The sequence below is a fragment of the Atractosteus spatula genome, unplaced genomic scaffold, assembly GCF_055471065.1.
Source record: "Atractosteus spatula isolate fAtrSpa1 unplaced genomic scaffold, fAtrSpa1.hap1 Scaffold_182, whole genome shotgun sequence".
Lineage (NCBI taxonomy): Eukaryota > Metazoa > Chordata > Actinopteri > Semionotiformes > Lepisosteidae > Atractosteus > Atractosteus spatula.
Genome location: NW_028296744.1, coordinates 1 through 21,510, shown reverse-complemented (window position 1 = coordinate 21,510; position 21,510 = coordinate 1). Strand labels below are relative to the sequence as shown.

General features: G+C 62.6%; 20 non-coding genes and 1 pseudogene across 20 annotated transcripts; all 21 read left to right on the top strand.

Moving 5' to 3' along the window:
• The first annotated feature begins 838 nt into the window (after positions 1-838).
• LOC148808938 (U2 spliceosomal RNA) lies at positions 839-1,029 on the top strand. Its single transcript, XR_016087744.1, has one exon. It is a non-coding gene; the product is annotated as a U2 spliceosomal RNA (small nuclear RNA).
• An 840-nt stretch (positions 1,030-1,869) lies between these two features.
• On the top strand, positions 1,870-2,060 carry LOC148808937 (U2 spliceosomal RNA). The gene has a single exon (XR_016087743.1). It is a non-coding gene; the product is annotated as a U2 spliceosomal RNA (small nuclear RNA).
• Positions 2,061-2,901: 841 nt separating this feature from the next.
• On the top strand, positions 2,902-3,092 carry LOC148808936 (U2 spliceosomal RNA). The gene has a single exon (XR_016087742.1). It is a non-coding gene; the product is annotated as a U2 spliceosomal RNA (small nuclear RNA).
• An 841-nt stretch (positions 3,093-3,933) lies between these two features.
• On the top strand, positions 3,934-4,124 carry LOC148808935 (U2 spliceosomal RNA). The gene has a single exon (XR_016087741.1). It is a non-coding gene; the product is annotated as a U2 spliceosomal RNA (small nuclear RNA).
• Positions 4,125-4,961: 837 nt separating this feature from the next.
• On the top strand, positions 4,962-5,152 carry LOC148808934 (U2 spliceosomal RNA). Its single transcript, XR_016087740.1, has one exon. It is a non-coding gene; the product is annotated as a U2 spliceosomal RNA (small nuclear RNA).
• Positions 5,153-5,987: 835 nt separating this feature from the next.
• On the top strand, positions 5,988-6,178 carry LOC148808933 (U2 spliceosomal RNA). The gene has a single exon (XR_016087738.1). It is a non-coding gene; the product is annotated as a U2 spliceosomal RNA (small nuclear RNA).
• An 836-nt stretch (positions 6,179-7,014) lies between these two features.
• Positions 7,015-7,205, top strand: LOC148808932 (U2 spliceosomal RNA). Its single transcript, XR_016087737.1, has one exon. It is a non-coding gene; the product is annotated as a U2 spliceosomal RNA (small nuclear RNA).
• Positions 7,206-8,042: 837 nt separating this feature from the next.
• Positions 8,043-8,233, top strand: LOC148808931 (U2 spliceosomal RNA). Its single transcript, XR_016087736.1, has one exon. It is a non-coding gene; the product is annotated as a U2 spliceosomal RNA (small nuclear RNA).
• Positions 8,234-9,070: 837 nt separating this feature from the next.
• Positions 9,071-9,261, top strand: LOC148808930 (U2 spliceosomal RNA). The gene has a single exon (XR_016087735.1). It is a non-coding gene; the product is annotated as a U2 spliceosomal RNA (small nuclear RNA).
• An 839-nt stretch (positions 9,262-10,100) lies between these two features.
• Positions 10,101-10,291, top strand: LOC148808929 (U2 spliceosomal RNA). The gene has a single exon (XR_016087734.1). It is a non-coding gene; the product is annotated as a U2 spliceosomal RNA (small nuclear RNA).
• An 837-nt stretch (positions 10,292-11,128) lies between these two features.
• On the top strand, positions 11,129-11,319 carry LOC148808928 (U2 spliceosomal RNA). The gene has a single exon (XR_016087733.1). It is a non-coding gene; the product is annotated as a U2 spliceosomal RNA (small nuclear RNA).
• Positions 11,320-12,156: 837 nt separating this feature from the next.
• Positions 12,157-12,347, top strand: LOC148808927 (U2 spliceosomal RNA). Its single transcript, XR_016087732.1, has one exon. It is a non-coding gene; the product is annotated as a U2 spliceosomal RNA (small nuclear RNA).
• Positions 12,348-13,184: 837 nt separating this feature from the next.
• On the top strand, positions 13,185-13,375 carry LOC148808926 (U2 spliceosomal RNA). Its single transcript, XR_016087731.1, has one exon. It is a non-coding gene; the product is annotated as a U2 spliceosomal RNA (small nuclear RNA).
• An 833-nt stretch (positions 13,376-14,208) lies between these two features.
• On the top strand, positions 14,209-14,399 carry LOC148808925 (U2 spliceosomal RNA). The gene has a single exon (XR_016087730.1). It is a non-coding gene; the product is annotated as a U2 spliceosomal RNA (small nuclear RNA).
• An 837-nt stretch (positions 14,400-15,236) lies between these two features.
• LOC148808924 (U2 spliceosomal RNA) lies at positions 15,237-15,427 on the top strand. Its single transcript, XR_016087728.1, has one exon. It is a non-coding gene; the product is annotated as a U2 spliceosomal RNA (small nuclear RNA).
• Positions 15,428-16,263: 836 nt separating this feature from the next.
• Positions 16,264-16,454, top strand: LOC148808923 (U2 spliceosomal RNA). The gene has a single exon (XR_016087772.1). It is a non-coding gene; the product is annotated as a U2 spliceosomal RNA (small nuclear RNA).
• An 841-nt stretch (positions 16,455-17,295) lies between these two features.
• LOC148808922 (U2 spliceosomal RNA) lies at positions 17,296-17,486 on the top strand. The gene has a single exon (XR_016087761.1). It is a non-coding gene; the product is annotated as a U2 spliceosomal RNA (small nuclear RNA).
• An 833-nt stretch (positions 17,487-18,319) lies between these two features.
• Positions 18,320-18,510, top strand: LOC148808921 (U2 spliceosomal RNA). Its single transcript, XR_016087750.1, has one exon. It is a non-coding gene; the product is annotated as a U2 spliceosomal RNA (small nuclear RNA).
• An 835-nt stretch (positions 18,511-19,345) lies between these two features.
• Positions 19,346-19,536, top strand: LOC148808920 (U2 spliceosomal RNA). Its single transcript, XR_016087739.1, has one exon. It is a non-coding gene; the product is annotated as a U2 spliceosomal RNA (small nuclear RNA).
• Positions 19,537-20,371: 835 nt separating this feature from the next.
• On the top strand, positions 20,372-20,562 carry LOC148808919 (U2 spliceosomal RNA). The gene has a single exon (XR_016087723.1). It is a non-coding gene; the product is annotated as a U2 spliceosomal RNA (small nuclear RNA).
• Positions 20,563-21,397: 835 nt separating this feature from the next.
• On the top strand, positions 21,398-21,510 carry LOC148808918 (U2 spliceosomal RNA; annotated as a pseudogene; the record flags this gene model as incomplete).

Here is a 21,510-nt window from a genome sequence, read left to right as displayed (position 1 = left end):
CTCAGCGGTGAAAAGACAGACGTAGCTAGCAAGCAAGCGAGGTGGACCGGAGCTCCTTCCTCTCCGGTCTCGTCTCTCGTCCATCCGTGTGTCTCTGTGCCTCTGTGTCTCTCTCTCCCCCTCCCCGTTCCCGTGCTCCCTCCGTGCGCTTTCCCGCGCCTCGACTCTCTCGGCCAGCAGGCCGGCCCCCTTTTCGGCTCCCGTGCGTTTTCCCTCCAAAAAACTTAGTTTTTTCCTCCTTTTCCCTGGGAGGCAGGCGTGGCTTGTGTGTGTGTGTGTGTGTGTGTGTGTGTGTGTGTGTGTGTGTGTGTGTGTGTGTGTGTGTCCCCGTCCTTGCAGGCGGGCCCCTTTCGACAGCCGGGCGTTTTCCCTCCAAAAAACTTAGTATATACACCTTTTCTTTCTTTTTTTTCCGCAGGCAGGCAGGCAGGCAGGCAGGCAGGCGTGTGTGTGTGCGCGCGCGTCCCCGTCCCTCCCGAGAGAGAGAGCTGCCCCTTGCCTCTGCCCGCAGGTGCTGGCGGTCCGCTTTCGCTTGCAGCTGGTTGGGCACAGCTGCTGCCGGTGGGAGGGGCCTAAGCTAAGGAGGCCGGGCGGCTGGCGCCCCCCGCGGCTGCGGTCGTTGTCGGGCCGTTGACAGAAGATCAAAGAGCAGGGCCCCCGCCCGGGACTGGCAGGAAGGCAGGCAGGCAGGCAAGAGAGAGGGGGAGCAGAGTCCGGCGGCAGGCCTCTGGCTGCAGGGAGGCCGGCAGCTGCGCGGGTCCCGGGCTCCAGAGGAGAGTCGGCCTGCGCCACTGTGCGCCAGCGGAACGCCCGCGCGTCGGTCCGCGCCTTTGGGGGTATCGCTTCTCGGCCTTTTGGCTAAGATCAAGTGTAGTATCTGTTCTTATCAGTTTAATATCTGATACGTCCCCCATCGGGGGACCACATATTAAACGGATTTTTGGAACAGGGAGCTGGATCAGGAGCTTGCTCCGTCCTCTCCACGCATCGGCCCGGTATTGCAGCGCCTCCGGGAACGGTGCACTACCTTCTCTCAGCGGTGAAAAGACAGACGTAGCTAGCAAGCAAGCGAGGTGGACCGGAGCTCCTTCCTCTCCGGTCTCGTCTCTCGTCCATCCGTGTGTCTCTGTGCCTCTGTGTCTCTCTCTCCCCCTCCCCGTTCCCGTGCTCCCTCCGTGCGCTTTCCCGCGCCTCGACTCTCTCGGCCAGCAGGCCGGCCCCCTTTTCGGCTCCCGTGCGTTTTCCCTCCAAAAAACTTAGTTTTTTCCTCCTTTTCCCTGGGAGGCAGGCGTGGCTTGTGTGTGTGTGTGTGTGTGTGTGTGTGTGTGTGTGTGTGTGTGTGTGTGTGTGTGTGTGCCCCGTCCTTGCAGGCGGGCCCCTTTCGACAGCCGGGCGTTTTCCCTCCAAAAAACTTAGTATATACACCTTTTCTTTCTTTTTTTTCCGCAGGCAGGCAGGCAGGCAGGCAGGCAGGCGTGTGTGTGTGCGCGCGCGTCCCCGTCCCTCCCGAGAGAGAGAGCTGCCCCTTGCCTCTGCCCGCAGGTGCTGGCGGTCCGCTTTCGCTTGCAGCTGGTTGGGCACAGCTGCTGCCGGTGGGAGGGGCCTAAGCTAAGGAGGCCGGGCGGCTGGCGCCCCCCGCGGCTGCGGTCGTTGTCGGGCCGTTGACAGAAGATCAAAGAGCAGGGCCCCCGCCCGGGACTGGCAGGAAGGCAGGCAGGCAGGCAAGAGAGAGGGGGAGCAGAGTCCGGCGGCAGGCCTCTGGCTGCAGGGAGGCCGGCAGCTGCGCGGGTCCCGGGCTCCAGAGGAGAGTCGGCCTGCGCCACTGTGCGCCAGCGGAACGCCCGCGCGTCGGTCCGCGCCTTTGGGGGTATCGCTTCTCGGCCTTTTGGCTAAGATCAAGTGTAGTATCTGTTCTTATCAGTTTAATATCTGATACGTCCCCCATCGGGGGACCACATATTAAACGGATTTTTGGAACAGGGAGCTGGATCAGGAGCTTGCTCCGTCCTCTCCACGCATCGGCCCGGTATTGCAGCGCCTCCGGGAACGGTGCACTACCTTCTCTCAGCGGTGAAAAGACAGACGTAGCTAGCAAGCAAGCGAGGTGGACCGGAGCTCCTTCCTCTCCGGTCTCGTCTCTCGTCCATCCGTGTGTCTCTGTGCCTCTGTGTCTCTCTCTCCCCCTCCCCGTTCCCGTGCTCCCTCCGTGCGCTTTCCCGCGCCTCGACTCTCTCGGCCAGCAGGCCGGCCCCCTTTTCGGCTCCCGTGCGTTTTCCCTCCAAAAAACTTAGTTTTTTCCTCCTTTTCCCTGGGAGGCAGGCGTGGCTTGTGTGTGTGTGTGTGTGTGTGTGTGTGTGTGTGTGTGTGTGTGTGTGTGTGTGTGTGTGTCCCCGTCCTTGCAGGCGGGCCCCTTTCGACAGCCGGGCGTTTTCCCTCCAAAAAACTTAGTATATACACCTTTTCTTTCTTTTTTTTCCGCAGGCAGGCAGGCAGGCAGGCAGGCAGGCGTGTGTGTGTGCGCGCGCGTCCCCGTCCCTCCCGAGAGAGAGAGCTGCCCCTTGCCTCTGCCCGCAGGTGCTGGCGGTCCGCTTTCGCTTGCAGCTGGTTGGGCACAGCTGCTGCCGGTGGGAGGGGCCTAAGCTAAGGAGGCCGGGCGGCTGGCGCCCCCCGCGGCTGCGGTCGTTGTCGGGCCGTTGACAGAAGATCAAAGAGCAGGGCCCCCGCCCGGGACTGGCAGGAAGGCAGGCAGGCAGGCAAGAGAGAGGGGGAGCAGAGTCCGGCGGCAGGCCTCTGGCTGCAGGGAGGCCGGCAGCTGCGCGGGTCCCGGGCTCCAGAGGAGAGTCGGCCTGCGCCACTGTGCGCCAGCGGAACGCCCGCGCGTCGGTCCGCGCCTTTGGGGGTATCGCTTCTCGGCCTTTTGGCTAAGATCAAGTGTAGTATCTGTTCTTATCAGTTTAATATCTGATACGTCCCCCATCGGGGGACCACATATTAAACGGATTTTTGGAACAGGGAGCTGGATCAGGAGCTTGCTCCGTCCTCTCCACGCATCGGCCCGGTATTGCAGCGCCTCCGGGAACGGTGCACTACCTTCTCTCAGCGGTGAAAAGACAGACGTAGCTAGCAAGCAAGCGAGGTGGACCGGAGCTCCTTCCTCTCCGGTCTCGTCTCTCGTCCATCCGTGTGTCTCTGTGCCTCTGTGTCTCTCTCTCCCCCTCCCCGTTCCCGTGCTCCCTCCGTGCGCTTTCCCGCGCCTCGACTCTCTCGGCCAGCAGGCCGGCCCCCTTTTCGGCTCCCGTGCGTTTTCCCTCCAAAAAACTTAGTTTTTTCCTCCTTTTCCCTGGGAGGCAGGCGTGGCTTGTGTGTGTGTGTGTGTGTGTGTGTGTGTGTGTGTGTGTGTGTGTGTGTGTGTGTGTGTGTCCCCGTCCTTGCAGGCGGGCCCCTTTCGACAGCCGGGCGTTTTCCCTCCAAAAAACTTAGTATATACACCTTTTCTTTCTTTTTTTTCCGCAGGCAGGCAGGCAGGCAGGCAGGCAGGCGTGTGTGTGTGCGCGCGCGTCCCCGTCCCTCCCGAGAGAGAGAGCTGCCCCTTGCCTCTGCCCGCAGGTGCTGGCGGTCCGCTTTCGCTTGCAGCTGGTTGGGCACAGCTGCTGCCGGTGGGAGGGGCCTAAGCTAAGGAGGCCGGGCGGCTGGCGCCCCCCGCGGCTGCGGTCGTTGTCGGGCCGTTGACAGAAGATCAAAGAGCAGGGCCCCCGCCCGGGACTGGCAGGAAGGCAGGCAGGCAGGCAAGAGAGAGGGGGAGCAGAGTCCGGCGGCAGGCCTCTGGCTGCAGGGAGGCCGGCAGCTGCGCGGGTCCCGGGCTCCAGAGGAGAGTCGGCCTGCGCCACTGTGCGCCAGCGGAACGCCCGCGCGTCGGTCCGCGCCTTTGGGGGTATCGCTTCTCGGCCTTTTGGCTAAGATCAAGTGTAGTATCTGTTCTTATCAGTTTAATATCTGATACGTCCCCCATCGGGGGACCACATATTAAACGGATTTTTGGAACAGGGAGCTGGATCAGGAGCTTGCTCCGTCCTCTCCACGCATCGGCCCGGTATTGCAGCGCCTCCGGGAACGGTGCACTACCTTCTCTCAGCGGTGAAAAGACAGACGTAGCTAGCAAGCAAGCGAGGTGGACCGGAGCTCCTTCCTCTCCGGTCTCGTCTCTCGTCCATCCGTGTGTCTCTGTGCCTCTGTGTCTCTCTCTCCCCCTCCCCGTTCCCGTGCTCCCTCCGTGCGCTTTCCCGCGCCTCGACTCTCTCGGCCAGCAGGCCGGCCCCCTTTTCGGCTCCCGTGCGTTTTCCCTCCAAAAAACTTAGTTTTTTCCTCCTTTTCCCTGGGAGGCAGGCGTGGCTTGTGTGTGTGTGTGTGTGTGTGTGTGTGTGTGTGTGTGTGTGTGTGTGTGTGTGTGTCCCCGTCCTTGCAGGCGGGCCCCTTTCGACAGCCGGGCGTTTTCCCTCCAAAAAACTTAGTATATACACCTTTTCTTTCTTTTTTTTCCGCAGGCAGGCAGGCAGGCAGGCAGGCAGGCGTGTGTGTGTGCGCGCGCGTCCCCGTCCCTCCCGAGAGAGAGAGCTGCCCCTTGCCTCTGCCCGCAGGTGCTGGCGGTCCGCTTTCGCTTGCAGCTGGTTGGGCACAGCTGCTGCCGGTGGGAGGGGCCTAAGCTAAGGAGGCCGGGCGGCTGGCGCCCCCCGCGGCTGCGGTCGTTGTCGGGCCGTTGACAGAAGATCAAAGAGCAGGGCCCCCGCCCGGGACTGGCAGGAAGGCAGGCAGGCAGGCAAGAGAGAGGGGGAGCAGAGTCCGGCGGCAGGCCTCTGGCTGCAGGGAGGCCGGCAGCTGCGCGGGTCCCGGGCTCCAGAGGAGAGTCGGCCTGCGCCACTGTGCGCCAGCGGAACGCCCGCGCGTCGGTCCGCGCCTTTGGGGGTATCGCTTCTCGGCCTTTTGGCTAAGATCAAGTGTAGTATCTGTTCTTATCAGTTTAATATCTGATACGTCCCCCATCGGGGGACCACATATTAAACGGATTTTTGGAACAGGGAGCTGGATCAGGAGCTTGCTCCGTCCTCTCCACGCATCGGCCCGGTATTGCAGCGCCTCCGGGAACGGTGCACTACCTTCTCTCAGCGGTGAAAAGACAGACGTAGCTAGCAAGCAAGCGAGGTGGACCGGAGCTCCTTCCTCTCCGGTCTCGTCTCTCGTCCATCCGTGTGTCTCTGTGCCTCTGTGTCTCTCTCTCCCCCTCCCCGTTCCCGTGCTCCCTCCGTGCGCTTTCCCGCGCCTCGACTCTCTCGGCCAGCAGGCCGGCCCCCTTTTCGGCTCCCGTGCGTTTTCCCTCCAAAAAACTTAGTTTTTTCCTCCTTTTCCCTGGGAGGCAGGCGTGGCTTGTGTGTGTGTGTGTGTGTGTGTGTGTGTGTGTGTGTGTGTGTGTGTGTGTGTGTCCCCGTCCTTGCAGGCGGGCCCCTTTCGACAGCCGGGCGTTTTCCCTCCAAAAAACTTAGTATATACACCTTTTCTTTCTTTTTTTTCCGCAGGCAGGCAGGCAGGCAGGCAGGCAGGCGTGTGTGTGTGCGCGCGCGTCCCCGTCCCTCCCGAGAGAGAGAGCTGCCCCTTGCCTCTGCCCGCAGGTGCTGGCGGTCCGCTTTCGCTTGCAGCTGGTTGGGCACAGCTGCTGCCGGTGGGAGGGGCCTAAGCTAAGGAGGCCGGGCGGCTGGCGCCCCCCGCGGCTGCGGTCGTTGTCGGGCCGTTGACAGAAGATCAAAGAGCAGGGCCCCCGCCCGGGACTGGCAGGAAGGCAGGCAGGCAGGCAAGAGAGAGGGGGAGCAGAGTCCGGCGGCAGGCCTCTGGCTGCAGGGAGGCCGGCAGCTGCGCGGGTCCCGGGCTCCAGAGGAGAGTCGGCCTGCGCCACTGTGCGCCAGCGGAACGCCCGCGCGTCGGTCCGCGCCTTTGGGGGTATCGCTTCTCGGCCTTTTGGCTAAGATCAAGTGTAGTATCTGTTCTTATCAGTTTAATATCTGATACGTCCCCCATCGGGGGACCACATATTAAACGGATTTTTGGAACAGGGAGCTGGATCAGGAGCTTGCTCCGTCCTCTCCACGCATCGGCCCGGTATTGCAGCGCCTCCGGGAACGGTGCACTACCTTCTCTCAGCGGTGAAAAGACAGACGTAGCTAGCAAGCAAGCGAGGTGGACCGGAGCTCCTTCCTCTCCGGTCTCGTCTCTCGTCCATCCGTGTGTCTCTGTGCCTCTGTGTCTCTCTCTCCCCCTCCCCGTTCCCGTGCTCCCTCCGTGCGCTTTCCCGCGCCTCGACTCTCTCGGCCAGCAGGCCGGCCCCCTTTTCGGCTCCCGTGCGTTTTCCCTCCAAAAAACTTAGTTTTTTCCTCCTTTTCCCTGGGAGGCAGGCGTGGCTTGTGTGTGTGTGTGTGTGTGTGTGTGTGTGTGTGTGTGTGTGTGTGTGTGTGTGTGCCCCGTCCTTGCAGGCGGGCCCCTTTCGACAGCCGGGCGTTTTCCCTCCAAAAAACTTAGTATATACACCTTTTCTTTCTTTTTTTTCCGCAGGCAGGCAGGCAGGCAGGCAGGCAGGCGTGTGTGTGTGCGCGCGCGTCCCCGTCCCTCCCGAGAGAGAGAGCTGCCCCTTGCCTCTGCCCGCAGGTGCTGGCGGTCCGCTTTCGCTTGCAGCTGGTTGGGCACAGCTGCTGCCGGTGGGAGGGGCCTAAGCTAAGGAGGCCGGGCGGCTGGCGCCCCCCGCGGCTGCGGTCGTTGTCGGGCCGTTGACAGAAGATCAAAGAGCAGGGCCCCCGCCCGGGACTGGCAGGAAGGCAGGCAGGCAGGCAAGAGAGAGGGGGAGCAGAGTCCGGCGGCAGGCCTCTGGCTGCAGGGAGGCCGGCAGCTGCGCGGGTCCCGGGCTCCAGAGGAGAGTCGGCCTGCGCCACTGTGCGCCAGCGGAACGCCCGCGCGTCGGTCCGCGCCTTTGGGGGTATCGCTTCTCGGCCTTTTGGCTAAGATCAAGTGTAGTATCTGTTCTTATCAGTTTAATATCTGATACGTCCCCCATCGGGGGACCACATATTAAACGGATTTTTGGAACAGGGAGCTGGATCAGGAGCTTGCTCCGTCCTCTCCACGCATCGGCCCGGTATTGCAGCGCCTCCGGGAACGGTGCACTACCTTCTCTCAGCGGTGAAAAGACAGACGTAGCTAGCAAGCAAGCGAGGTGGACCGGAGCTCCTTCCTCTCCGGTCTCGTCTCTCGTCCATCCGTGTGTCTCTGTGCCTCTGTGTCTCTCTCTCCCCCTCCCCGTTCCCGTGCTCCCTCCGTGCGCTTTCCCGCGCCTCGACTCTCTCGGCCAGCAGGCCGGCCCCCTTTTCGGCTCCCGTGCGTTTTCCCTCCAAAAAACTTAGTTTTTTCCTCCTTTTCCCTGGGAGGCAGGCGTGGCTTGTGTGTGTGTGTGTGTGTGTGTGTGTGTGTGTGTGTGTGTGTGTGTGTGTGTGTGTCCCCGTCCTTGCAGGCGGGCCCCTTTCGACAGCCGGGCGTTTTCCCTCCAAAAAACTTAGTATATACACCTTTTCTTTCTTTTTTTTCCGCAGGCAGGCAGGCAGGCAGGCAGGCAGGCGTGTGTGTGTGCGCGCGCGTCCCCGTCCCTCCCGAGAGAGAGAGCTGCCCCTTGCCTCTGCCCGCAGGTGCTGGCGGTCCGCTTTCGCTTGCAGCTGGTTGGGCACAGCTGCTGCCGGTGGGAGGGGCCTAAGCTAAGGAGGCCGGGCGGCTGGCGCCCCCCGCGGCTGCGGTCGTTGTCGGGCCGTTGACAGAAGATCAAAGAGCAGGGCCCCCGCCCGGGACTGGCAGGAAGGCAGGCAGGCAGGCAAGAGAGAGGGGGAGCAGAGTCCGGCGGCAGGCCTCTGGCTGCAGGGAGGCCGGCAGCTGCGCGGGTCCCGGGCTCCAGAGGAGAGTCGGCCTGCGCCACTGTGCGCCAGCGGAACGCCCGCGCGTCGGTCCGCGCCTTTGGGGGTATCGCTTCTCGGCCTTTTGGCTAAGATCAAGTGTAGTATCTGTTCTTATCAGTTTAATATCTGATACGTCCCCCATCGGGGGACCACATATTAAACGGATTTTTGGAACAGGGAGCTGGATCAGGAGCTTGCTCCGTCCTCTCCACGCATCGGCCCGGTATTGCAGCGCCTCCGGGAACGGTGCACTACCTTCTCTCAGCGGTGAAAAGACAGACGTAGCTAGCAAGCAAGCGAGGTGGACCGGAGCTCCTTCCTCTCCGGTCTCGTCTCTCGTCCATCCGTGTGTCTCTGTGCCTCTGTGTCTCTCTCTCCCCCTCCCCGTTCCCGTGCTCCCTCCGTGCGCTTTCCCGCGCCTCGACTCTCTCGGCCAGCAGGCCGGCCCCCTTTTCGGCTCCCGTGCGTTTTCCCTCCAAAAAACTTAGTTTTTTCCTCCTTTTCCCTGGGAGGCAGGCGTGGCTTGTGTGTGTGTGTGTGTGTGTGTGTGTGTGTGTGTGTGTGTGTGTGTGTGTGTGTGTCCCCGTCCTTGCAGGCGGGCCCCTTTCGACAGCCGGGCGTTTTCCCTCCAAAAAACTTAGTATATACACCTTTTCTTTCTTTTTTTTCCGCAGGCAGGCAGGCAGGCAGGCAGGCAGGCGTGTGTGTGTGCGCGCGCGTCCCCGTCCCTCCCGAGAGAGAGAGCTGCCCCTTGCCTCTGCCCGCAGGTGCTGGCGGTCCGCTTTCGCTTGCAGCTGGTTGGGCACAGCTGCTGCCGGTGGGAGGGGCCTAAGCTAAGGAGGCCGGGCGGCTGGCGCCCCCCGCGGCTGCGGTCGTTGTCGGGCCGTTGACAGAAGATCAAAGAGCAGGGCCCCCGCCCGGGACTGGCAGGAAGGCAGGCAGGCAGGCAAGAGAGAGGGGGAGCAGAGTCCGGCGGCAGGCCTCTGGCTGCAGGGAGGCCGGCAGCTGCGCGGGTCCCGGGCTCCAGAGGAGAGTCGGCCTGCGCCACTGTGCGCCAGCGGAACGCCCGCGCGTCGGTCCGCGCCTTTGGGGGTATCGCTTCTCGGCCTTTTGGCTAAGATCAAGTGTAGTATCTGTTCTTATCAGTTTAATATCTGATACGTCCCCCATCGGGGGACCACATATTAAACGGATTTTTGGAACAGGGAGCTGGATCAGGAGCTTGCTCCGTCCTCTCCACGCATCGGCCCGGTATTGCAGCGCCTCCGGGAACGGTGCACTACCTTCTCTCAGCGGTGAAAAGACAGACGTAGCTAGCAAGCAAGCGAGGTGGACCGGAGCTCCTTCCTCTCCGGTCTCGTCTCTCGTCCATCCGTGTGTCTCTGTGCCTCTGTGTCTCTCTCTCCCCCTCCCCGTTCCCGTGCTCCCTCCGTGCGCTTTCCCGCGCCTCGACTCTCTCGGCCAGCAGGCCGGCCCCCTTTTCGGCTCCCGTGCGTTTTCCCTCCAAAAAACTTAGTTTTTTCCTCCTTTTCCCTGGGAGGCAGGCGTGGCTTGTGTGTGTGTGTGTGTGTGTGTGTGTGTGTGTGTGTGTGTGTGTGTGTGTGTGTGTGTCCCCGTCCTTGCAGGCGGGCCCCTTTCGACAGCCGGGCGTTTTCCCTCCAAAAAACTTAGTATATACACCTTTTCTTTCTTTTTTTTCCGCAGGCAGGCAGGCAGGCAGGCAGGCAGGCGTGTGTGTGTGCGCGCGCGTCCCCGTCCCTCCCGAGAGAGAGAGCTGCCCCTTGCCTCTGCCCGCAGGTGCTGGCGGTCCGCTTTCGCTTGCAGCTGGTTGGGCACAGCTGCTGCCGGTGGGAGGGGCCTAAGCTAAGGAGGCCGGGCGGCTGGCGCCCCCCGCGGCTGCGGTCGTTGTCGGGCCGTTGACAGAAGATCAAAGAGCAGGGCCCCCGCCCGGGACTGGCAGGAAGGCAGGCAGGCAGGCAAGAGAGAGGGGGAGCAGAGTCCGGCGGCAGGCCTCTGGCTGCAGGGAGGCCGGCAGCTGCGCGGGTCCCGGGCTCCAGAGGAGAGTCGGCCTGCGCCACTGTGCGCCAGCGGAACGCCCGCGCGTCGGTCCGCGCCTTTGGGGGTATCGCTTCTCGGCCTTTTGGCTAAGATCAAGTGTAGTATCTGTTCTTATCAGTTTAATATCTGATACGTCCCCCATCGGGGGACCACATATTAAACGGATTTTTGGAACAGGGAGCTGGATCAGGAGCTTGCTCCGTCCTCTCCACGCATCGGCCCGGTATTGCAGCGCCTCCGGGAACGGTGCACTACCTTCTCTCAGCGGTGAAAAGACAGACGTAGCTAGCAAGCAAGCGAGGTGGACCGGAGCTCCTTCCTCTCCGGTCTCGTCTCTCGTCCATCCGTGTGTCTCTGTGCCTCTGTGTCTCTCTCTCCCCCTCCCCGTTCCCGTGCTCCCTCCGTGCGCTTTCCCGCGCCTCGACTCTCTCGGCCAGCAGGCCGGCCCCCTTTTCGGCTCCCGTGCGTTTTCCCTCCAAAAAACTTAGTTTTTTCCTCCTTTTCCCTGGGAGGCAGGCGTGGCTTGTGTGTGTGTGTGTGTGTGTGTGTGTGTGTGTGTGTGTGTGTGTGTGTGTGTGTGTCCCCGTCCTTGCAGGCGGGCCCCTTTCGACAGCCGGGCGTTTTCCCTCCAAAAAACTTAGTATATACACCTTTTCTTTCTTTTTTTTCCGCAGGCAGGCAGGCAGGCAGGCAGGCAGGCGTGTGTGTGTGCGCGCGCGTCCCCGTCCCTCCCGAGAGAGAGAGCTGCCCCTTGCCTCTGCCCGCAGGTGCTGGCGGTCCGCTTTCGCTTGCAGCTGGTTGGGCACAGCTGCTGCCGGTGGGAGGGGCCTAAGCTAAGGAGGCCGGGCGGCTGGCGCCCCCCGCGGCTGCGGTCGTTGTCGGGCCGTTGACAGAAGATCAAAGAGCAGGGCCCCCGCCCGGGACTGGCAGGAAGGCAGGCAGGCAGGCAAGAGAGAGGGGGAGCAGAGTCCGGCGGCAGGCCTCTGGCTGCAGGGAGGCCGGCAGCTGCGCGGGTCCCGGGCTCCAGAGGAGAGTCGGCCTGCGCCACTGTGCGCCAGCGGAACGCCCGCGCGTCGGTCCGCGCCTTTGGGGGTATCGCTTCTCGGCCTTTTGGCTAAGATCAAGTGTAGTATCTGTTCTTATCAGTTTAATATCTGATACGTCCCCCATCGGGGGACCACATATTAAACGGATTTTTGGAACAGGGAGCTGGATCAGGAGCTTGCTCCGTCCTCTCCACGCATCGGCCCGGTATTGCAGCGCCTCCGGGAACGGTGCACTACCTTCTCTCAGCGGTGAAAAGACAGACGTAGCTAGCAAGCAAGCGAGGTGGACCGGAGCTCCTTCCTCTCCGGTCTCGTCTCTCGTCCATCCGTGTGTCTCTGTGCCTCTGTGTCTCTCTCTCCCCCTCCCCGTTCCCGTGCTCCCTCCGTGCGCTTTCCCGCGCCTCGACTCTCTCGGCCAGCAGGCCGGCCCCCTTTTCGGCTCCCGTGCGTTTTCCCTCCAAAAAACTTAGTTTTTTCCTCCTTTTCCCTGGGAGGCAGGCGTGGCTTGTGTGTGTGTGTGTGTGTGTGTGTGTGTGTGTGTGTGTGTGTGTGTGTGTGTGTGTCCCCGTCCTTGCAGGCGGGCCCCTTTCGACAGCCGGGCGTTTTCCCTCCAAAAAACTTAGTATATACACCTTTTCTTTCTTTTTTTTCCGCAGGCAGGCAGGCAGGCAGGCAGGCAGGCGTGTGTGTGTGCGCGCGCGTCCCCGTCCCTCCCGAGAGAGAGAGCTGCCCCTTGCCTCTGCCCGCAGGTGCTGGCGGTCCGCTTTCGCTTGCAGCTGGTTGGGCACAGCTGCTGCCGGTGGGAGGGGCCTAAGCTAAGGAGGCCGGGCGGCTGGCGCCCCCCGCGGCTGCGGTCGTTGTCGGGCCGTTGACAGAAGATCAAAGAGCAGGGCCCCCGCCCGGGACTGGCAGGAAGGCAGGCAGGCAGGCAAGAGAGAGGGGGAGCAGAGTCCGGCGGCAGGCCTCTGGCTGCAGGGAGGCCGGCAGCTGCGCGGGTCCCGGGCTCCAGAGGAGAGTCGGCCTGCGCCACTGTGCGCCAGCGGAACGCCCGCGCGTCGGTCCGCGCCTTTGGGGGTATCGCTTCTCGGCCTTTTGGCTAAGATCAAGTGTAGTATCTGTTCTTATCAGTTTAATATCTGATACGTCCCCCATCGGGGGACCACATATTAAACGGATTTTTGGAACAGGGAGCTGGATCAGGAGCTTGCTCCGTCCTCTCCACGCATCGGCCCGGTATTGCAGCGCCTCCGGGAACGGTGCACTACCTTCTCTCAGCGGTGAAAAGACAGACGTAGCTAGCAAGCAAGCGAGGTGGACCGGAGCTCCTTCCTCTCCGGTCTCGTCTCTCGTCCATCCGTGTGTCTCTGTGCCTCTGTGTCTCTCTCTCCCCCTCCCCGTTCCCGTGCTCCCTCCGTGCGCTTTCCCGCGCCTCGACTCTCTCGGCCAGCAGGCCGGCCCCCTTTTCGGCTCCCGTGCGTTTTCCCTCCAAAAAACTTAGTTTTTTCCTCCTTTTCCCTGGGAGGCAGGCGTGGCTTGTGTGTGTGTGTGTGTGTGTGTGTGTGTGTGTGTGTGTGTGTGTGTGTGTGTGTGTCCCCGTCCTTGCAGGCGGGCCCCTTTCGACAGCCGGGCGTTTTCCCTCCAAAAAACTTAGTATATACACCTTTTCTTTCTTTTTTTTCCGCAGGCAGGCAGGCAGGCAGGCAGGCAGGCGTGTGTGTGTGCGCGCGCGTCCCCGTCCCTCCCGAGAGAGAGAGCTGCCCCTTGCCTCTGCCCGCAGGTGCTGGCGGTCCGCTTTCGCTTGCAGCTGGTTGGGCACAGCTGCTGCCGGTGGGAGGGGCCTAAGCTAAGGAGGCCGGGCGGCTGGCGCCCCCCGCGGCTGCGGTCGTTGTCGGGCCGTTGACAGAAGATCAAAGAGCAGGGCCCCCGCCCGGGACTGGCAGGAAGGCAGGCAGGCAGGCAAGAGAGAGGGGGAGCAGAGTCCGGCGGCAGGCCTCTGGCTGCAGGGAGGCCGGCAGCTGCGCGGGTCCCGGGCTCCAGAGGAGAGTCGGCCTGCGCCACTGTGCGCCAGCGGAACGCCCGCGCGTCGGTCCGCGCCTTTGGGGGTATCGCTTCTCGGCCTTTTGGCTAAGATCAAGTGTAGTATCTGTTCTTATCAGTTTAATATCTGATACGTCCCCCATCGGGGGACCACATATTAAACGGATTTTTGGAACAGGGAGCTGGATCAGGAGCTTGCTCCGTCCTCTCCACGCATCGGCCCGGTATTGCAGCGCCTCCGGGAACGGTGCACTACCTTCTCTCAGCGGTGAAAAGACAGACGTAGCTAGCAAGCAAGCGAGGTGGACCGGAGCTCCTTCCTCTCCGGTCTCGTCTCTCGTCCATCCGTGTGTCTCTGTGCCTCTGTGTCTCTCTCTCCCCCTCCCCGTTCCCGTGCTCCCTCCGTGCGCTTTCCCGCGCCTCGACTCTCTCGGCCAGCAGGCCGGCCCCCTTTTCGGCTCCCGTGCGTTTTCCCTCCAAAAAACTTAGTTTTTTCCTCCTTTTCCCTGGGAGGCAGGCGTGGCTTGTGTGTGTGTGTGTGTGTGTGTGTGTGTGTGTGTGTGTGTGTGTGTGTGTGTGTCCCCGTCCTTGCAGGCGGGCCCCTTTCGACAGCCGGGCGTTTTCCCTCCAAAAAACTTAGTATATACACCTTTTCTTTCTTTTTTTTCCGCAGGCAGGCAGGCAGGCAGGCAGGCAGGCGTGTGTGTGCGCGCGCGTCCCCGTCCCTCCCGAGAGAGAGAGCTGCCCCTTGCCTCTGCCCGCAGGTGCTGGCGGTCCGCTTTCGCTTGCAGCTGGTTGGGCACAGCTGCTGCCGGTGGGAGGGGCCTAAGCTAAGGAGGCCGGGCGGCTGGCGCCCCCCGCGGCTGCGGTCGTTGTCGGGCCGTTGACAGAAGATCAAAGAGCAGGGCCCCCGCCCGGGACTGGCAGGAAGGCAGGCAGGCAGGCAAGAGAGAGGGGGAGCAGAGTCCGGCGGCAGGCCTCTGGCTGCAGGGAGGCCGGCAGCTGCGCGGGTCCCGGGCTCCAGAGGAGAGTCGGCCTGCGCCACTGTGCGCCAGCGGAACGCCCGCGCGTCGGTCCGCGCCTTTGGGGGTATCGCTTCTCGGCCTTTTGGCTAAGATCAAGTGTAGTATCTGTTCTTATCAGTTTAATATCTGATACGTCCCCCATCGGGGGACCACATATTAAACGGATTTTTGGAACAGGGAGCTGGATCAGGAGCTTGCTCCGTCCTCTCCACGCATCGGCCCGGTATTGCAGCGCCTCCGGGAACGGTGCACTACCTTCTCTCAGCGGTGAAAAGACAGACGTAGCTAGCAAGCAAGCGAGGTGGACCGGAGCTCCTTCCTCTCCGGTCTCGTCTCTCGTCCATCCGTGTGTCTCTGTGCCTCTGTGTCTCTCTCTCCCCCTCCCCGTTCCCGTGCTCCCTCCGTGCGCTTTCCCGCGCCTCGACTCTCTCGGCCAGCAGGCCGGCCCCCTTTTCGGCTCCCGTGCGTTTTCCCTCCAAAAAACTTAGTTTTTTCCTCCTTTTCCCTGGGAGGCAGGCGTGGCTTGTGTGTGTGTGTGTGTGTGTGTGTGTGTGTGTGTGTGTGTGTGTGTGTGTGTGTGTCCCCGTCCTTGCAGGCGGGCCCCTTTCGACAGCCGGGCGTTTTCCCTCCAAAAAACTTAGTATATACACCTTTTCTTTCTTTTTTTTCCGCAGGCAGGCAGGCAGGCAGGCAGGCAGGCGTGTGTGTGTGCGCGCGCGTCCCCGTCCCTCCCGAGAGAGAGAGCTGCCCCTTGCCTCTGCCCGCAGGTGCTGGCGGTCCGCTTTCGCTTGCAGCTGGTTGGGCACAGCTGCTGCCGGTGGGAGGGGCCTAAGCTAAGGAGGCCGGGCGGCTGGCGCCCCCCGCGGCTGCGGTCGTTGTCGGGCCGTTGACAGAAGATCAAAGAGCAGGGCCCCCGCCCGGGACTGGCAGGAAGGCAGGCAGGCAGGCAAGAGAGAGGGGGAGCAGAGTCCGGCGGCAGGCCTCTGGCTGCAGGGAGGCCGGCAGCTGCGCGGGTCCCGGGCTCCAGAGGAGAGTCGGCCTGCGCCACTGTGCGCCAGCGGAACGCCCGCGCGTCGGTCCGCGCCTTTGGGGGTATCGCTTCTCGGCCTTTTGGCTAAGATCAAGTGTAGTATCTGTTCTTATCAGTTTAATATCTGATACGTCCCCCATCGGGGGACCACATATTAAACGGATTTTTGGAACAGGGAGCTGGATCAGGAGCTTGCTCCGTCCTCTCCACGCATCGGCCCGGTATTGCAGCGCCTCCGGGAACGGTGCACTACCTTCTCTCAGCGGTGAAAAGACAGACGTAGCTAGCAAGCAAGCGAGGTGGACCGGAGCTCCTTCCTCTCCGGTCTCGTCTCTCGTCCATCCGTGTGTCTCTGTGCCTCTGTGTCTCTCTCTCCCCCTCCCCGTTCCCGTGCTCCCTCCGTGCGCTTTCCCGCGCCTCGACTCTCTCGGCCAGCAGGCCGGCCCCCTTTTCGGCTCCCGTGCGTTTTCCCTCCAAAAAACTTAGTTTTTTCCTCCTTTTCCCTGGGAGGCAGGCGTGGCTTGTGTGTGTGTGTGTGTGTGTGTGTGTGTGTGTGTGTGTGTGTGTGTGTGTGTGTGCCCCGTCCTTGCAGGCGGGCCCCTTTCGACAGCCGGGCGTTTTCCCTCCAAAAAACTTAGTATATACACCTTTTCTTTCTTTTTTTTCCGCAGGCAGGCAGGCAGGCAGGCAGGCAGGCGTGTGTGTGTGCGCGCGCGTCCCCGTCCCTCCCGAGAGAGAGAGCTGCCCCTTGCCTCTGCCCGCAGGTGCTGGCGGTCCGCTTTCGCTTGCAGCTGGTTGGGCACAGCTGCTGCCGGTGGGAGGGGCCTAAGCTAAGGAGGCCGGGCGGCTGGCGCCCCCCGCGGCTGCGGTCGTTGTCGGGCCGTTGACAGAAGATCAAAGAGCAGGGCCCCCGCCCGGGACTGGCAGGAAGGCAGGCAGGCAGGCAAGAGAGAGGGGGAGCAGAGTCCGGCGGCAGGCCTCTGGCTGCAGGGAGGCCGGCAGCTGCGCGGGTCCCGGGCTCCAGAGGAGAGTCGGCCTGCGCCACTGTGCGCCAGCGGAACGCCCGCGCGTCGGTCCGCGCCTTTGGGGGTATCGCTTCTCGGCCTTTTGGCTAAGATCAAGTGTAGTATCTGTTCTTATCAGTTTAATATCTGATACGTCCCCCATCGGGGGACCACATATTAAACGGATTTTTGGAACAGGGAGCTGGATCAGGAGCTTGCTCCGTCCTCTCCACGCATCGGCCCGGTATTGCAGCGCCTCCGGGAACGGTGCACTACCTTCTCTCAGCGGTGAAAAGACAGACGTAGCTAGCAAGCAAGCGAGGTGGACCGGAGCTCCTTCCTCTCCGGTCTCGTCTCTCGTCCATCCGTGTGTCTCTGTGCCTCTGTGTCTCTCTCTCCCCCTCCCCGTTCCCGTGCTCCCTCCGTGCGCTTTCCCGCGCCTCGACTCTCTCGGCCAGCAGGCCGGCCCCCTTTTCGGCTCCCGTGCGTTTTCCCTCCAAAAAACTTAGTTTTTTCCTCCTTTTCCCTGGGAGGCAGGCGTGGCTTGTGTGTGTGTGTGTGTGTGTGTGTGTGTGTGTGTGTGTGTGTGTGTGTGTGTGTGTGTGTCCCCGTCCTTGCAGGCGGGCCCCTTTCGACAGCCGGGCGTTTTCCCTCCAAAAAACTTAGTATATACACCTTTTCTTTCTTTTTTTTCCGCAGGCAGGCAGGCAGGCAGGCAGGCAGGCGTGTGTGTGTGCGCGCGCGTCCCCGTCCCTCCCGAGAGAGAGAGCTGCCCCTTGCCTCTGCCCGCAGGTGCTGGCGGTCCGCTTTCGCTTGCAGCTGGTTGGGCACAGCTGCTGCCGGTGGGAGGGGCCTAAGCTAAGGAGGCCGGGCGGCTGGCGCCCCCCGCGGCTGCGGTCGTTGTCGGGCCGTTGACAGAAGATCAAAGAGCAGGGCCCCCGCCCGGGACTGGCAGGAAGGCAGGCAGGCAGGCAAGAGAGAGGGGGAGCAGAGTCCGGCGGCAGGCCTCTGGCTGCAGGGAGGCCGGCAGCTGCGCGGGTCCCGGGCTCCAGAGGAGAGTCGGCCTGCGCCACTGTGCGCCAGCGGAACGCCCGCGCGTCGGTCCGCGCCTTTGGGGGTATCGCTTCTCGGCCTTTTGGCTAAGATCAAGTGTAGTATCTGTTCTTATCAGTTTAATATCTGATACGTCCCCCATCGGGGGACCACATATTAAACGGATTTTTGGAACAGGGAGCTGGATCAGGAGCTTGCTCCGTCCTCTCCACGCATCGGCCCGGTATTGCAGCGCCTCCGGGAACGGTGCACTACCTTCTCTCAGCGGTGAAAAGACAGACGTAGCTAGCAAGCAAGCGAGGTGGACCGGAGCTCCTTCCTCTCCGGTCTCGTCTCTCGTCCATCCGTGTGTCTCTGTGCCTCTGTGTCTCTCTCTCCCCCTCCCCGTTCCCGTGCTCCCTCCGTGCGCTTTCCCGCGCCTCGACTCTCTCGGCCAGCAGGCCGGCCCCCTTTTCGGCTCCCGTGCGTTTTCCCTCCAAAAAACTTAGTTTTTTCCTCCTTTTCCCTGGGAGGCAGGCGTGGCTTGTGTGTGTGTGTGTGTGTGTGTGTGTGTGTGTGTGTGTGTGTGTGTGTGTGTCCCCGTCCTTGCAGGCGGGCCCCTTTCGACAGCCGGGCGTTTTCCCTCCAAAAAACTTAGTATATACACCTTTTCTTTCTTTTTTTTCCGCAGGCAGGCAGGCAGGCAGGCAGGCAGGCGTGTGTGTGTGCGCGCGCGTCCCCGTCCCTCCCGAGAGAGAGAGCTGCCCCTTGCCTCTGCCCGCAGGTGCTGGCGGTCCGCTTTCGCTTGCAGCTGGTTGGGCACAGCTGCTGCCGGTGGGAGGGGCCTAAGCTAAGGAGGCCGGGCGGCTGGCGCCCCCCGCGGCTGCGGTCGTTGTCGGGCCGTTGACAGAAGATCAAAGAGCAGGGCCCCCGCCCGGGACTGGCAGGAAGGCAGGCAGGCAGGCAAGAGAGAGGGGGAGCAGAGTCCGGCGGCAGGCCTCTGGCTGCAGGGAGGCCGGCAGCTGCGCGGGTCCCGGGCTCCAGAGGAGAGTCGGCCTGCGCCACTGTGCGCCAGCGGAACGCCCGCGCGTCGGTCCGCGCCTTTGGGGGTATCGCTTCTCGGCCTTTTGGCTAAGATCAAGTGTAGTATCTGTTCTTATCAGTTTAATATCTGATACGTCCCCCATCGGGGGACCACATATTAAACGGATTTTTGGAACAGGGAGCTGGATCAGGAGCTTGCTCCGTCCTCTCCACGCATCGGCCCGGTATTGCAGCGCCTCCGGGAACGGTGCACTACCTTCTCTCAGCGGTGAAAAGACAGACGTAGCTAGCAAGCAAGCGAGGTGGACCGGAGCTCCTTCCTCTCCGGTCTCGTCTCTCGTCCATCCGTGTGTCTCTGTGCCTCTGTGTCTCTCTCTCCCCCTCCCCGTTCCCGTGCTCCCTCCGTGCGCTTTCCCGCGCCTCGACTCTCTCGGCCAGCAGGCCGGCCCCCTTTTCGGCTCCCGTGCGTTTTCCCTCCAAAAAACTTAGTTTTTTCCTCCTTTTCCCTGGGAGGCAGGCGTGGCTTGTGTGTGTGTGTGTGTGTGTGTGTGTGTGTGTGTGTGTGTGTGTGTGTGTGTGTCCCCGTCCTTGCAGGCGGGCCCCTTTCGACAGCCGGGCGTTTTCCCTCCAAAAAACTTAGTATATACACCTTTTCTTTCTTTTTTTTCCGCAGGCAGGCAGGCAGGCAGGCAGGCAGGCGTGTGTGTGTGCGCGCGCGTCCCCGTCCCTCCCGAGAGAGAGAGCTGCCCCTTGCCTCTGCCCGCAGGTGCTGGCGGTCCGCTTTCGCTTGCAGCTGGTTGGGCACAGCTGCTGCCGGTGGGAGGGGCCTAAGCTAAGGAGGCCGGGCGGCTGGCGCCCCCCGCGGCTGCGGTCGTTGTCGGGCCGTTGACAGAAGATCAAAGAGCAGGGCCCCCGCCCGGGACTGGCAGGAAGGCAGGCAGGCAGGCAAGAGAGAGGGGGAGCAGAGTCCGGCGGCAGGCCTCTGGCTGCAGGGAGGCCGGCAGCTGCGCGGGTCCCGGGCTCCAGAGGAGAGTCGGCCTGCGCCACTGTGCGCCAGCGGAACGCCCGCGCGTCGGTCCGCGCCTTTGGGGGTATCGCTTCTCGGCCTTTTGGCTAAGATCAAGTGTAGTATCTGTTCTTATCAGTTTAATATCTGATACGTCCCCCATCGGGGGACCACATATTAAACGGATTTTTGGAACAGGGAGCTGGATCAGGAGCTTGCTCCGTCCTCTCCACGCATCGGCCCGGTATTGCAGCGCCTCCGGGAACGGTGCACTACCTTCTCTCAGCGGTGAAAAGACAGACGTAGCTAGCAAGCAAGCGAGGTGGACCGGAGCTCCTTCCTCTCCGGTCTCGTCTCTCGTCCATCCGTGTGTCTCTGTGCCTCTGTGTCTCTCTCTCCCCCTCCCCGTTCCCGTGCTCCCTCCGTGCGCTTTCCCGCGCCTCGACTCTCTCGGCCAGCAGGCCGGCCCCCTTTTCGGCTCCCGTGCGTTTTCCCTCCAAAAAACTTAGTTTTTTCCTCCTTTTCCCTGGGAGGCAGGCGTGGCTTGTGTGTGTGTGTGTGTGTGTGTGTGTGTGTGTGTGTGTGTGTGTGTGTGTGTGTCCCCGTCCTTGCAGGCGGGCCCCTTTCGACAGCCGGGCGTTTTCCCTCCAAAAAACTTAGTATATACACCTTTTCTTTCTTTTTTTTCCGCAGGCAGGCAGGCAGGCAGGCAGGCAGGCGTGTGTGTGTGCGCGCGCGTCCCCGTCCCTCCCGAGAGAGAGAGCTGCCCCTTGCCTCTGCCCGCAGGTGCTGGCGGTCCGCTTTCGCTTGCAGCTGGTTGGGCACAGCTGCTGCCGGTGGGAGGGGCCTAAGCTAAGGAGGCCGGGCGGCTGGCGCCCCCCGCGGCTGCGGTCGTTGTCGGGCCGTTGACAGAAGATCAAAGAGCAGGGCCCCCGCCCGGGACTGGCAGGAAGGCAGGCAGGCAGGCAAGAGAGAGGGGGAGCAGAGTCCGGCGGCAGGCCTCTGGCTGCAGGGAGGCCGGCAGCTGCGCGGGTCCCGGGCTCCAGAGGAGAGTCGGCCTGCGCCACTGTGCGCCAGCGGAACGCCCGCGCGTCGGTCCGCGCCTTTGGGGGTATCGCTTCTCGGCCTTTTGGCTAAGATCAAGTGTAGTATCTGTTCTTATCAGTTTAATATCTGATACGTCCCCCATCGGGGGACCACATATTAAACGGATTTTTGGAACAGGGAGCTGGATCAGGAGCTTGCTCCGTCCTCTCCACGCATCGGCCCGGTATTGCAGCGCCTCCGGGAACGGTGCACTACCTTCTCTCAGCGGTGAAAAGACAGACGTAGCTAGCAAGCAAGCGAGGTGGACCGGAGCTCCTTCCTCTCCGGTCTCGTCTCTCGTCCATCCGTGTGTCTCTGTGCCTCTGTGTCTCTCTCTCCCCCTCCCCGTTCCCGTGCTCCCTCCGTGCGCTTTCCCGCGCCTCGACTCTCTCGGCCAGCAGGCCGGCCCCCTTTTCGGCTCCCGTGCGTTTTCCCTCCAAAAAACTTAGTTTTTTCCTCCTTTTCCCTGGGAGGCAGGCGTGGCTTGTGTGTGTGTGTGTGTGTGTGTGTGTGTGTGTGTGTGTGTGTGTGTGTGTGTGTCCCCGTCCTTGCAGGCGGGCCCCTTTCGACAGCCGGGCGTTTTCCCTCCAAAAAACTTAGTATATACACCTTTTCTTTCTTTTTTTTCCGCAGGCAGGCAGGCAGGCAGGCAGGCAGGCGTGTGTGTGTGCGCGCGCGTCCCCGTCCCTCCCGAGAGAGAGAGCTGCCCCTTGCCTCTGCCCGCAGGTGCTGGCGGTCCGCTTTCGCTTGCAGCTGGTTGGGCACAGCTGCTGCCGGTGGGAGGGGCCTAAGCTAAGGAGGCCGGGCGGCTGGCGCCCCCCGCGGCTGCGGTCGTTGTCGGGCCGTTGACAGAAGATCAAAGAGCAGGGCCCCCGCCCGGGACTGGCAGGAAGGCAGGCAGGCAGGCAAGAGAGAGGGGGAGCAGAGTCCGGCGGCAGGCCTCTGGCTGCAGGGAGGCCGGCAGCTGCGCGGGTCCCGGGCTCCAGAGGAGAGTCGGCCTGCGCCACTGTGCGCCAGCGGAACGCCCGCGCGTCGGTCCGCGCCTTTGGGGGTATCGCTTCTCGGCCTTTTGGCTAAGATCAAGTGTAGTATCTGTTCTTATCAGTTTAATATCTGATACGTCCCCCATCGGGGGACCACATATTAAACGGATTTTTGGAACAGGG